The 14,268-nt window shown below is 41.7% G+C and overlaps 1 protein-coding gene across 2 annotated transcripts in view; it reads left to right on the top strand.

Annotated features, from left to right (window-relative positions):
* The first annotated feature begins 904 nt into the window (after positions 1-904).
* The window catches only part of PHC2 (polyhomeotic homolog 2), a 646,847-nt gene continuing 633,483 nt past the window's right edge, over positions 905-14,268 (top strand). For both annotated transcript variants that reach the window (XM_078643027.1, XM_078643026.1), the window contains exon 1: positions 905-1,030. The gene's annotated coding sequence lies outside the window, so the exon portion shown is untranslated. The remainder of the gene's footprint in view (positions 1,031-14,268) is intronic.

The raw sequence follows: 14,268 nt of genomic DNA, 5'->3' as shown, positions 1-14,268 counted from the left end.
CGAATACAAAATATTTTCAAATGTGTTTCTTTTTATAAACAAAGAAGTATTTAATGCTGATATCTGAAATGTCAGCGTGAAATTAAGACCGTGTGAGACCACAAAAGAGACAACATTGGATTTTGGGGAGTGTCTGCATCATCCCTGTCTGTAACTGTAATATTCAGCCTCTCCTGTGGCGCGCGAAACCAGATTTTTACATAATTTATATAATTAATATTGACAATAATACAGTCTAATGTTTGCAATAATACACTGATATTTACACAAAGGTAACATTCTAAGCACCATTTACAGTCCTGCAGGGAATCTGACTAATAAAAGACCCAGATGCTATTTTTCTCATTAAATTTGCAGCCGAACATTACCATATAATTATGCAGCCATTATTTCTGCCTGTTGTTTTGAAATAGTGTATTCCGTGAATGTAAAACCTGGTAAATCAATATTAAATCATCCCCGGCATGCACAGCTTCGAATGTGATTTTCCCACATAGTTTGGCTGAGAGGGATCCTTGCTGCACACTCAATATTATTGTTTGTTTGAATGGACAGTTGCACCGTGCGATGCAATAATCCAGGTTAATATTAAATGTCCCTTCCCTTTAGTAAATTGGACATCGGCGCTTCTCCTCCCGTTTTATTCTAGGGGACACCAGGAACTGAATTGCTTTAATATGAAAGAGGAGCCTTTATCCCCACCCCCTCCTAATCCCCCTGCGTTGCTATGGGAAATGGTAGAGGCCCATAGCACCACTGACCTGCCAAGACTGTTTCACTACAGAAAGGGGAGGCGGATACGAGCCCACCCATGCAAGGCCCGGATTGGTTCCTGCTGCCATGTGATCCACACTGGAATGCAAATGAATTATGGCATTTTCTTCCCCTCTCGCTCTCTGTTCCCCTCCCCCTCCCCGGCTCTCCCCCTGGTATGCTGTCTGAGGGACGGTGGCCAGATACAGTATGCTGCAGGAGGACAGCGGGGAGCCCGGAAGGACGCGGGAGGCAGCAGAGGTGTGAGAAGCTAAAGGTACAGTATGGCACGAGCCGCTGTATATCTCGCGCCGTCACATTGCAGCTGGGTGTCGTTAGGTGCGCGCGCTTGGAGGAGGCGTTTTGCATGATTCTAGCTACTTACCCAGGCACCTCTGGTTTAACCCCTGCAGTGCGGCTCTGTCTCTGAAAGGGGCACATAGAACTACTTCTGTATTCGAATTCAGCAGAGACTAGTGGGTTTACCTGGTCCACACGTGTGCATGTACGCATGATCTTTTTTAAAATATAGTATTCCTTTTTAATTGCGCCTGAAACTTTCAGATCTTGTTGCAGTTTAGGGATTAGACAAAGGGGGGCAGGGTTTGGCAGTTGACAGGAGTCTTTGAGGCTCTCCTCAGCTGGAGTGAGGTGAGAGCTGCTGCTGAAGCAGCCAGCTCAGTCCTGGATTCTGCAGCCATGCTCTCCAAATTGTGAAAGTCAGGTGTGGGAGAGGCCATCCTTTGTGCGTTTTTAGTCCCCGGTTTAACCACAATCAACGGAATGTAATGGAATCAAACATTTATGTGCATTGCTTTCTGAGGAAATGTATTTAATGACCCCAATTGTTTCTACACCTGCGAAATAGTTGAGCTTTTTTTCTTGGTGGTTGTGTGGTAATTTTGTAATGTTCTTAAATTTGAAATATTGGTAATGGGTCTTTCAAATGGGTGTATATGTCCTGATCGTATCTTCAACTATAGGTTCACAGCAAAATATGTTGTCGCATGTCAGGTATGAGTAGTAAATCGAACTCTTTTTTTTTGCAAGTGTAGAGTTCCTTTATTCCATTTTGGATGCCAACTCCAGAAGGAATTCTAAAACTGCAGATCTGCAAAACACATGGAAACGTCTAATGTAAATACATTTCGAGACATTTAAAATGTCATTCAGTCCTGATCTCAACATGCTTGGCCAGGGACGCCCTTTTCTTGGTATTTATTGTCCCATGAGAAGGTTTAAGGTACTCGCTGTAGTCTATACACTTTGGAATAGTAGCATTTTAGCTTGTTTCTACCCACTGCCTTACCGATGCGTAGCACAGTAAATAATGCCCGCTACTTCTTCCCAACTACATTCATAAACCCCGGAAGGATGAAAGGCTGAGCAGACCCATTTGAGATTTGAACATATGAACAGCAGACTTTAAGGAGATTATCGCCATAACCCCAGTTTAGGCATTTTCAAACGAATCGGTCTAGAACCATGAAACAAGCAGAAAGTATGGTTATGTAGCTGTATTTTCATTGACCGACGCTGACCCTTTTCTTTCAGTTATTTCAGGCTGAAGCTCGAAATGCATGGTAATATTCATTTATTAGAGATATATGGATGTCTTGCGCCAATCGTATTTGGGCGCTATGCATAGAGCTCAAAATATCAGTCTGATAAAGGAGAGCATGGAACAAAGCAGACTAGAAGTAGGAGCTTTAAACAAGGAGAGGGGAGAGCGACAAAGAATACAACTTAATGTAAAATTGTAGTTTTTTTTAAGGTGGCTTTGACCATTGTGTTCGCGTCGAGCTCATTGGTCACGGCTTGTTACCCCCACGTCCTCCGAGGTGGTCTCCACAGATCAGAGAAGCCAGACTTGTGCTGCCGCTGCCGGAATGGGGTCTGGTGTACTTGACATTAAAGGCGCCATCTAGTGAAAGATGCTACAGTCGGTCTTAAAGCTCACAGTTTCATGATCTGGCATATTCTGAAAGGGGTGGGTGGTGCTGCTGTTGTGAGACTGCACAAAATCACAACTTTAAAGTACTCTCCGAATACATTTAGTTTTATCAATTGCATTTATGATCCATACCACGAAATTAAGCATCTCTCTGCCTAACTATATATTATCATGAGAAATGGCTGGAGGTACTCGTTTTAGAGTGACCACCTCATTCCAAGTCATTACTGCCACTGTCCCCACTGCTACGCTTTTCACCAACAAATCATTGTTTTCAGGTGTGTTGGTCTAATTAGTGGAGGGGTCTCCAACCTTTTCTATGGTGAGGCACTTTTGTTCAATTAAAAGTATCATGAACTACTATTATAAGTGGAATAGTGACCACATCCGACAAGATTACCTTAGTGGCCACCCTATGCATGATTAGCAGCAGTGATCATCACAGTGTATCAGGAGGGTTGTCAACAGTAATGTAAAAAAAAAAGCTTTGCAAGTTCGTGAGCAACTCACAGGAGCCTGAATTAGTGCAATGAAAGCAAACCAAGCGTACAACACCCAGAATGCATAAGGTCCCTGAACTTATTTTGCTTTAGAACCGAAGAACTGCTTTTGCTGAAGGTATTTCAACCAGTCATTCACTAGATTGGTTTAGGATTTACTACTGTTCCTGTTCATGTATAGAGGAAAGAGTGGTTATAAATGCTGTGATCGTTCATGCTTATTTCAGGTGTTTTGTGAAGCTCTACATTATTTTTGCCGTCACTTCAGAGCGCAGCCCACTACATATACAATGAACAGGTATGATTATAATAGAGATACAAAGTGTTCTCAAATTGGGCGAGGAGGTGTTTAAAAGCTCCATTCTCTGCCAAATAAGAGCGCTTAAAAGAAGACTTAGCTGTCACTACGAAGCATTTCTATACTTTCTTGAGGCACAAATAATCAGAGTAGGGCCTAATACATCCGCGTTCTTTCTCTTTCAGAGAGCTCTGCTAGGCCTAGCAGCAGGGCCCGAGTCCTAAAAAGAGAAGTGGGGGGACGCTGTCACCGGAAGTGACGTCACAACAGGAAGTGACGTCACGAAAGGTGTGCTCTGATCTCGTCCCAGAGAGGCCAAAGGGTGAAGTCCAGCTGTTTGGCAGGGGGGACGGCGTCGACCCGGTAAAATAAGTGGGGGGATGCCGTCCACCCACGTGGTACCCCGACTCGAGCCCTGCCTAGCAGTCAAAACAGCTAAAAGTACGTCACCCAAACTTCCAGTGACCATTATACTGTATCTGACTAGTGAAAACGAGTTGGACTGGGGCACCGACTGTGTCCAGGAAACTAAACCCTAATAAATTATCGGTTTCAAAAGCCCATGACGGCTTATTTGGGAGGATAGATCTAGAGGGTCCTTGGAAGTGGGTGTGATCCATGACAGACTTCAGCTTAATAACTTTATATCTAAATATGTTAAATTTACATTTATTGTATGCTAATTTATCTTATCTGGATGGCCTGAAAGTCTGGCATGTAATCAGACCTCCCGGACAGGTGTTGGACACGTTTGACTTATCTGCACAGGCCAGCAGGACTCTCTCAAGGGATGGCTGTCGCATATGAACGCGAGGCCTTGAGTCTGATTGCTATAGATTCCTGCGGGAAGATTCTGAGAATCCCTAAAGTCCAATTGTTGCCAAAGACTCTCTTAGGTTGATTCCCAGCTCCTTTTTGGGATTGCTTTGTTGACCATCCCTTCAGTACTCAGTGGCTACCATCTTGGGTTCAAATGTGGCTCATAGTGTTCATGATTACCCTCTTTTCTAAACAGCTCCAATCAGAGCAGAAACTGAAAAATCCAAAACTGGCTCATAAAGGAATTTTTCCTGAATCACACAAATGTGTCACCCCAGGATTCAAACTCTGGTCCTCTGGTTAATCGGTTGATAGTCTATCCAGTGTGCCACATCTTGTCCTACAGTACAAGGATGCCTAGGGAGCCACTAAATCTGTGCGATGGGAAAATGGAATATCTTTGTTAAATGTAACTTTTAAAATATATTTTAGATAGTAAGCAATAATTATTCCATCTTTCAAATTTCGAATACTTCAGTGCATGATTTTATTGTGTACAGTAATTATTTCATCCAAAGGGAACCACTCATAGTCAGACCCTTTGTGTGACAAATGCTTATGCATTTTGTAGATTTACAACTGATACACAGATTTACAATACAACCATTTGAGGGAAGTAAGTGTATTTAGTTCACAAAAATACCTGCCTTTAAAAAAAAATCCTATGTGCAGTGCTTAATTTGTAACCGGGTAAGTGCCTGGTCCCCAAACGTTTTGCTGACAAACCTGCAGCTAGCACTATAGAATCTCGAGTGTGCCGAATACCAAAACTGTTTAGTCTTGATTTCACCTCATGTCTCTTTCATCCTCCACGGAGACATTTGTAGATTGTTTTTCGTCCCTACTTTTACCATCTGTCACTGTTTCTCTTTTTTTGCTTACCTGTCCTTTCCCCTTTTGTGTTTTCATCTCTGTTGCTCTGGGTCAGTCTTATGGTGAAAAATACGTTCTGGTTCCTAAAAATGAGTGTTGGTGGCCCACCCTGCAACCACAGGCTCAAATTAAGCAATTAAGCACTGCTGCACAGAGCTTCTTAGGTGTGGCATGCATATTATTGGGAAGTTATAAAAATACAAGTTATTTTGATTTTGTTGTCCTTAGGATTATTTTTCATTAGTTCTTTCCTTCTTAATCCCGCTGTGAAATTGTGGAACATTGTTGCACCTTGCCCAACCTTACATACCATTTCCCTTTCCAATGTATTCGTAGAAGGGCATAGAAATGCAGAAAAGGGACTACACATATTTGTGAACAGTCATGACTGTGTGCTCCTGATTGGTATTGCATGTCACTGACCACTCCTCTCGCGTTCCCATAGGAAGGTCCAATTCTCAGAATTAGGTGTCACTTGCGATTGAGGAAGTTATCCCTACATTATGTGTATCCCGCATACCTAGGCACCTCTGCGTGTGCAAAATAGATATGTCTGGTTTTGTGAAACACATTTAAGTGATGCATGTGTGGCTTACGTGTTTTTACAGGAACAAATCACTCATGCACAGTCCTTGAAATGGAACAAATAAGTGAAAGCACGCACTAACTGAGAATAGCTGTTTGCGGCTGCTGCATGTGCCTTGCACAGAGATTCATGTTTTTGGACTAAGAGTCATTTTCATCATCAGATATGACTGAGAGAAGGAGATAGAAAAGCAGAAAAAAGAGGAAAAAAATAGGAACAGAGTGGCTAAGAGTGAAGGCAGTGATGAACAAGCAATGGCAAAGCCACAAAGTTCTGTCTTTCCAAGCCTGAGATTTTTTTTTCAAGTTCTTTTTTGCACACATTTGCAATACGCATTGACAGTGAAAAGGTAAAAGGCGACTGTCTAAAGGTTTAGTGTATATGCTTGTAAGAAAATATAAAAATATCTATCAGAAAAACATACAATAAAAATAAAAACAAAATCTGAGATTAAGCTACTAACCCTGGCGCTGAACTGGACTGAGTTTTAGACGTATGTGCACAAATAAAATGCAGTCCCTCGCAGTAAAGAGAGCCAATGGCTGAAGTGGTCTGACCCAATGCTCCATACTGTGTGTTTTGGACAGACACATAATGTCATGTGAATGACGTGAACAGACCAGCGGATGAAGAGAGTAAACTATAGCCCTTATATGTATATATGTATGTATTTATGTTGTATTTGTACTATATTTTTTTTGTAACCGTGATGCCAGTGTGAGAACTAGAGCTACCACTAGGCCAGACCTAAAAAGAAGAGTGCGATAAATAGGCGTTAAGAGTAGGGTGTGACGGAAGGAGGCATGAGGTGGAGTCTAGGCTCTGCAGCCTTGGCATTCACAACCGTGCCGATTAGCAGCAGTCGCAGGGGCTACGAAGAAAAACATTGGGACTTAGCATTTATTTATTTTTAAAATTGATTAAGGATATGAAGCTGCAGCCCATGATGAAATAAAAAGGTCTAGTAGCTACCGCTGCATAACTATCTAAATCTGTATCAAACAGATGTCTCCTCTACACATTTAGCAAGAGACAGGAGCTTCCCCCTTCCATGCTCGTTGAACATTTGATTTAATGGTTTGTTTGATACATGGACTGACGAATGAGCTGAACTATAACATTCTTCTAACCTGTGATATATTGTTCTGCAGAAGAAAGATTTAGTGTTGAATACAGAACAATTTCTTTTGTCGTTGGAAAAGAGATACTTCCTTGATCATCTGTATGCCACATCCATCCTTTCTCTCTGCCCTTTTATTGAGTCCGTTAAAACCAGAATCATTGCACACAAAAGCTGTGGAGGTGCAGGTTTCCTTTGAAGGGATCACCAGCCAAAGACTGACATCTGGCAAGGATGTTCTACAATCATGGGCTGCAGTCACAAGTAAAGCACCATCATTAGCTTCCCCGCCTGACTCTTTGCACCACTTTGCCATGCTGAGCCACATATGAGCTGCAGGGTGGGCTCGCATTTAGTGGATGCGATTAAACATATTTTTAATGCTCATCATACTGTTCATTAAATTAGTTCCAACTACATTTCCAGCTTTTATTGACATTGTTAGGTGCTTCATTCCAGAAGGGAACTGTCTTTATATAAATTAGGCGTAGCCATGCACTAGTCATCACACAGATTTCTAGACAATGCGGGCTCTTCAGTTGGTCACAAGCAACCCTCAGGGCATTCCTACTTTATTGGGACTGTGATGCAGTTGAGGCTGTGTGCCACTAGGCACGCAGAGCGTGTGATCTACCTCTGGCTTATCCCTGCTACTGGGAAAATTAAATGTCTGACAGATGGAAATACTTTTATCAAGTGACGGACAGGAGTAGGCACATGCTCTGCAGTCCTTATGACAGGGATTTTTCACACACGCACGTGCACACACACACACACACTGTCTCTCTTTCACCCTCTTTCTCCCACTCCTCATCTACCTCTCTCTCAGACCTTAAGTTATTTTGTATAAATCAATGCCCCCTTCATGTGATGGAGGAGACCATACCTGGACCACAAGATCACAGCCAACATTTGTCTGAGTGAAAATTTTCAAAAAGATCATTCCCAGGTACTGATTATGTATTTATTTAAATTTTTATTTTTACTGAGTTTTATATTGCTCAGACTTGACTCGAGGGTATCAGAGTGCTTTACATGAGCACCAGTTGCGTTACATGAGGACACATTCACTGGAAAAAAGGGGGCCCCTACAATGTACTCAGTTAGCTACTCGTAGGGAAGGTAAACTATGTAGAGAAAGAAAGTGTAGCCAACTTCAAGGGCATCGATAATCCCTAGATCAAAATCTAGACATAATGATAGACCCTCCACAACATTCAAATAAACATGTACAGAAATAGTGAGTTTATATAAAAATTCTTCAATCTTTTTATTTTAATTATTGTATGTTTTCTTGTTATTTTTGTCTTTTGTTTACATTTCATTTATTTATTCATTTCGTTTTTCACATTTTTAAAAAAGACATTTATAGGTAATACAAAGTGTTCAAACTAAGGCAAAAAATCGATTATTTACAACTAAAGACATACAAAGAAAATAAGTGAAAACAGAAAAAATTACATATCCACAATTTCAAAAAACAGATAAACCCAGTGATATACGAGATATTCAGTCGTTGGAATAATTGATGAAGGCAATGCGGTTGAATAGAACTACGCGCGTTTCGGCCCAAGGCCTTCGTCAGGTGACCGTCATTCGTACATTTTATAAAAAATAAAAAAAGTGATATAACATAATTGTAAAGGTGTCGACTTTATAAGTGAGAGGCTTCGCTTCCTATGGCGACAGCTTTTATTGCGTTCGTGTATCGAGTCTGATATGCTGATTTATTTCTGTAAGATGACTTACAGCGCACTTAGTCACAACGTGATTTTAATGAATTTGTTCTTTCGGTGGTAAAAACGTGTCTTTTCATCTTTATTCCAGTAGCCTAATTCTCAAATATCCTGCAATCATTATTTAAGATATTTCATAGCAGCATCCTATTTTCCTAGGCGTTTTCCAAACTTCACTGTCAGGTGCCGTAATCCGTTTCTCAGTAAAGTGTACTCACTTGATGCTGAGACGCCGTTACATATGTTGAATATCTTAATGTTTAAACACTTGGCGTATTGATGTTAATTAATCCGCCAAATGTTGGATCCCGTGGGGCCGGCTTCCCATAACCTTCGTTTTTAGACTCTCGTGCGCTCAAACAGGGGTTCCGATCGGTCGGTGCTTCTAATATCCGCGATCCCTATGAGGACACATTCATTTTTGTTAGGCACGTATGGTATGTATGATACATAGAGTGAGATATAGACTCCTGAGTGCATGTGGAATCTTCCAGTACCGAGTGCAGGCTTTAACTACATACGTGATACTGATAAAACGTAAGAGTACTGCTAAATCCCTTAACCCCTTCCGCGCTCAAACCATGTATGCTTGTTTATTTTGGGAAGCCGGCTTTGGAGGTCTGGTTGATCAGGAAAAAGTCTGATGAGGTTAGATCCAGGGATCCATTTAAGGCTTTGCAGGTTAGCTAGAGTATGTTGGCACTTGCGTCAAATATCAGCGTTAGAGGATTTTGTTGGTGGAGTTGGATTTTTTCCAGCCATGTAGGATGCGTGCTTGTATCCTGCTTTGACATGTAAGAGTTGCCCTGCGGCAGCCCAGTTGGCTCGCAAGTTTAAAAGGAGGAAAAGAATAGGAGTACACTTTTGTTATGTTTGTAAAATCAGATGTTTGTTTTCCAGAAACATTCGAGTTTATCGCCAATTATTCTTCCTCTGCGAGTATGGTCCATTGCTACGTGTATTTTGAAATTAAGAAATAGAAGTGAATCAGGCATTGTTATGGAACGTTGTTCCCCACCTTCACCCTTCTGTGCCGGCCTACTGCTTCCCCTTTAATTATCATTACACTGTCTTTGAAAGTCCCACCTTTTCTACTGTGGTCGGAGGAGCAGTGCTGGTGAAAAAAACCAAGTAGATAGAAATACCACAAAATAACAGACATCATCAACCAGTTGTTCCTCCAGTGTGATTGATGTCCTTCCCAGATACACATGAAAAGGCACGCAGATAGTGAATGCGTTACAATGCCATAACAGTGGTGGTTTCTACCATTGCAGGAAATGAAGGGGATACAGACAGATTGCAGACCCGGCAGTTAATATTGAGCCAGATCCCGGATCCAGACTGGCACCAGTGAATTATGCGGATTGTCCCGGTTTTATTACTGACACCGGGACACACTCAGAAGCAACCACACTTAGTCAGCTTTCTGTTTCGATCAGAAACTTGCAGGTGGTGGTTGGGCTATCCTATTTTCAATTTCAGCTAGGCCCAAAACAAAGGACTGATTTAAACGGAAAAGACTTCACAATACTTAGGAGAAACTATGATTTGGACTCCGGTAATAGACTTTGTTAAACCCCTGTATGGAAGAGATATGCATGCACTGTAAGATTGTCAGATGCACTAAGATTAATTACAGAAATACCGACTTAAATAGCACGTAGTAATTTATTTTTCTGTTAATCTTTTATAGTGTCTCTAGCCAACATAGGGTGTCAGAGTACTTTACATCACACACACACCCTCCCCCACTCACACACACTGTAAAGAGACAATAATTCATACAAGTAAATCAATGCACAAGAAAGGTAACTTAAGACAATGTAAGTTACAAGATTTAAAAGTCACATATTGTCCATGTCGAGAGAAACACAAAGTCAGGATTTTAAAGGTAATGCAGTGGTTAGAGTTGCCTGTATTAATAAGACTTTTTTACTAGCCAAAGAAACCCTTTATAGCTACCTTAAAATAGCAACAGGTTGAGAAAATAACATTAAGGTTCTAAACCTGTACCTTGCTGTTTACACGATGTATATACATAGCAAGATGAACTATTTTTGGAGGATTGCAACTGCAAGTAATAAAAGGATCTCTGTGTCCAAATAAGTTACCCACTGGCCTATCTACATAAAATACAAATAGGTGATTTGCATATTATACGATATGCTCTGCAGCTGGCACATTAGTCCTCCATTCAGCTTTAGGAGTCCAAATTGTGTCTAAGCAAAAAACAGATCTTTCCAGGAAGTGCATTTACCACTAGAGTTATCTAACTGTTAATATATATATATATATATATATATATATATATATATATATATATATATATATATATATATATATATATATAAATTAGAGTGAAGTTTGAGAAAATAATAAATAGATGAAGCGGTACAGCCTGCTGATTTTTTAAAATTCTTTTAAACAGTTTTTATTAATTTTCTTTAACACAAAGAACAGTACTGCATTGCACTCAGTACAGTCTGTTAAAATAATGCCATGCATACAAGAGGTTTTGGTACAATTACTCCAGGACCTGCCCAAGCCAACACAATTGATTTATGCAATTAGTTTCCAGCAACCAACCACCACCCTATTACATGGCTGCATTTTATTCTGTAATTCTCCCTGGGGGTTTAGTGTGGAGGTTCCACTACCTGTTGATCCTATCTCTTCTCCCCCAAGTCCATAACCTTTTCTCCTTTGGCCCTAGAGTTTCCCAGGTTTCCTGGGACAGCCCCATCGCATTTACGTTACCCGCTGTGCCTCTGTACGGAATTCTTTTATTCTTAGCCGTGCAGTTCAGAGGTCTGCAGCAAACACGTGTTTTGCAGCTTATGGGCATGCAGTCTCTGACCTTTTTCAAGGCACAGAGGGAAGTTCATTATGTATTATATAGCAAACGTGGGAGCCAAGCACAAAGCTTCTGCCTCTGTTCGCTGGCAGTAGCTGGACGTGCCTAGCCGGTAGACAATTTGGCGAGAGAACCTGTGTTGGAGCTTCCTTAGGTTCCTCTCCCTTTGCCTGGCATCTGGAAGATGGAAAATTGTAAGGAGATAGGTGAAGGTGTATAGCACACAGAAAGAAACAAATGCAGGCTGTGGGACACTGGGTGAGAGAACTTGAGGTTTTATTTGTCCCAGTGCTTCTACCCTAGTTGGATAATCATCCCATCTGATTAGTTAAGGCCATTGTTGCATGTCAATTTCTAGAATTTTGTGCATGACTCCCATTCCTGTTTTAAGCTGGATCCAGGTAATCTGTAGCTTGAAGAAACGTGTTCAACTATTTCCTGCAATAGACCAATAGTTGTTTCACAACAGCTTGGATGAACCCTGCCAAGGAGCTATACGCTTACGATTGTTTGGAGCTCAGGATCCTATGTGTTTGCAGTGATCTCACTCTGGCCCCTAAGGTTCCTGGTGTGATTAAGCCTGGTTCATCACACCAAAAAACATATCAAGAGACTATTTTAGCTAAACAGTTTCCTTCTTCAGCCTCGATCTGGAATGTATCTGGCATTCAAGCAAATTGAATTATACAGATTGAGAATATGGTGCTCCTTAAAATATATTTTTAATAATCTGCAAGTAGCTATGAAAACGGAGAAATATTGATTCTGCATCTCCATCACAGAAGCCGTGTGTCCCCAGTCTTTCAGGGCCTACACTGGCTGCTGATGCACAGAAGAACTGAATTTAAAGTACTCAACATATTACACCGGACAGCATGCTTAGGGAACCCGTCCTGGTATTCCCCTGTGAGAAACCCCGACAGGGTGTCCACAAGGTGAAAGCTAGGCATCCCACCGCGAGGGGCCGTAGTGGAGATTAAGCAAGCTATTGCCCAGAGTCGCAGAGTGTGACCCCGTGAGTTGAGTAGACACCAGAGCGAGAATTGTCGAGTCTGTGGAATTTTGAGCCCGAGACCCGCCGAGGCAGGGAATCGAACCCTGGTCCACGGTCGATCTCAGCTTCCGGGTCTGCCGCCTCTAACCACTGAGCCACGCTTCTCCCACGCTTCTTCCAACCCTATATAACCAGTCAAACATTGGTGGTAAAGCTGTTCAAGAAGCCATTAACAGATGGCAGAGCTTGCACAGCTGGCCACATCCTGTAACCTACTTCGAAAAGAAATAAGACAAATCATTTATAAGCATCTCACCTTAAATGTTCTCTTGAAACCAGCTGTGAGCTGTATAACCCAGAGATGCCTCTGCTGTTCTAGCATCTTCAATGTTGCTTTTCGGTAAGAAGATTGCAACCCTAGTGCGTACTTTTCACTTTATAAAATAATTTAAAACAAAAGTGTTCATCATTGATCCTGAGGGTTGGTACCATGCTAGATCAGTGACATGCAAATGTACCTATGATGTTGATATCCTGAAAATTTGGTCTGGATCCGGCCCTTGTGAAATATGGGTGCTCCAAATTATAAAATAAAATAACCTGTGGTCTTCATACAAAAGTTATTAATGAACGCTTCTGGGCTACCAAACTTAAGCTAAAAACTTTAACTGGTGTTGTAGAAAAATAAAGACAGAAGATGGAGAATTATAAGTCAAACTTAAGCTAGTTTGTAGTGACATGGCACAGGATTGCACTGGGCATTGCCTGCATGCCCAATGGAGTGGAGGGTGGTACAACTCTCGGTGGTAACCACACTGCTGATAAATGTTGAAGCTGAGGAAGCCCTTCATACAGTGGACCGGGTACATGGCACATTACATGACTGCGGGACATTAGTTCAGCCTTTGATAATATGGACCACAAGGCCGTCACTCATTCCACTTACATTTGGGTTATGGACTTTCTTGACAACAGATTTAAACTAGAGCATTTTTGTTCCATTGTGTAGGACTATCTTGCATCGACGCTCTTGGTTCTCCTAGCCTTTATGTCTTGCTCAACCTTTGAGCAGGCTATCTTTACTGCCTAGCAGAGCAGTTAAATGAGGGCATAGAGTCCTGTGGTCTTGTTTTCTCATCCTCTTAAAACAGTACCTTTTTTATCTGCCACTTAATTAAAAGCCGCATTCATCACCTGAAGAACACATAAATCGAGGTAAATATCTTACACTGCAATGGAAAATGGTCTCCACAGGAAACGTCTCCTCCTCTGCTCTTTAACTTACAGTTTCCAACAAATGCAAACACAATAGGGTGGTCTTAGATGCTATCATGGATACTCAGAAACAATATGCCCGGGGCCACAAAGTAGGGTCTGACGTGTGGCTGAGGGCCGTACCGATGCCAGCAGGGTGGCAGGAGGGGGTACGGGTGGGTCTGGGATTGTGTAAGGTGGTCATAGGGGAGGCGAAGCATGTACAACTAGTGGCTAAATTTCACAACGTGAAACCAGAAAACCTGGGATAAATCCCGGCTTTCCATTCGACCAAATTGTGTGAGCCTAGGCAATTTGATTTTGCACTTTGCCTCCTTTTTCTTCATTATGAAATGTAAGAGGGCCTCGAAATACATGAGTACAGAATGTGCACTGTGCAAAGCCTTCTCTCGTGTTTGATTATAAAGTTGCCCACATATATTAGCAACTTAGGCCACCCAGAGGGTGCACCTGACAACTGACTTGCCTCTTAGTTCCATATTGGCATTGTTGTCAGGGTGGGA

This window comes from Lissotriton helveticus, chromosome 5_1 (genome assembly GCF_964261635.1).
Source record: "Lissotriton helveticus chromosome 5_1, aLisHel1.1, whole genome shotgun sequence".
NCBI classification, from domain to species: domain Eukaryota; kingdom Metazoa; phylum Chordata; class Amphibia; order Caudata; family Salamandridae; genus Lissotriton; species Lissotriton helveticus.
This window is presented reverse-complemented; position numbering and strand designations above follow the sequence as displayed.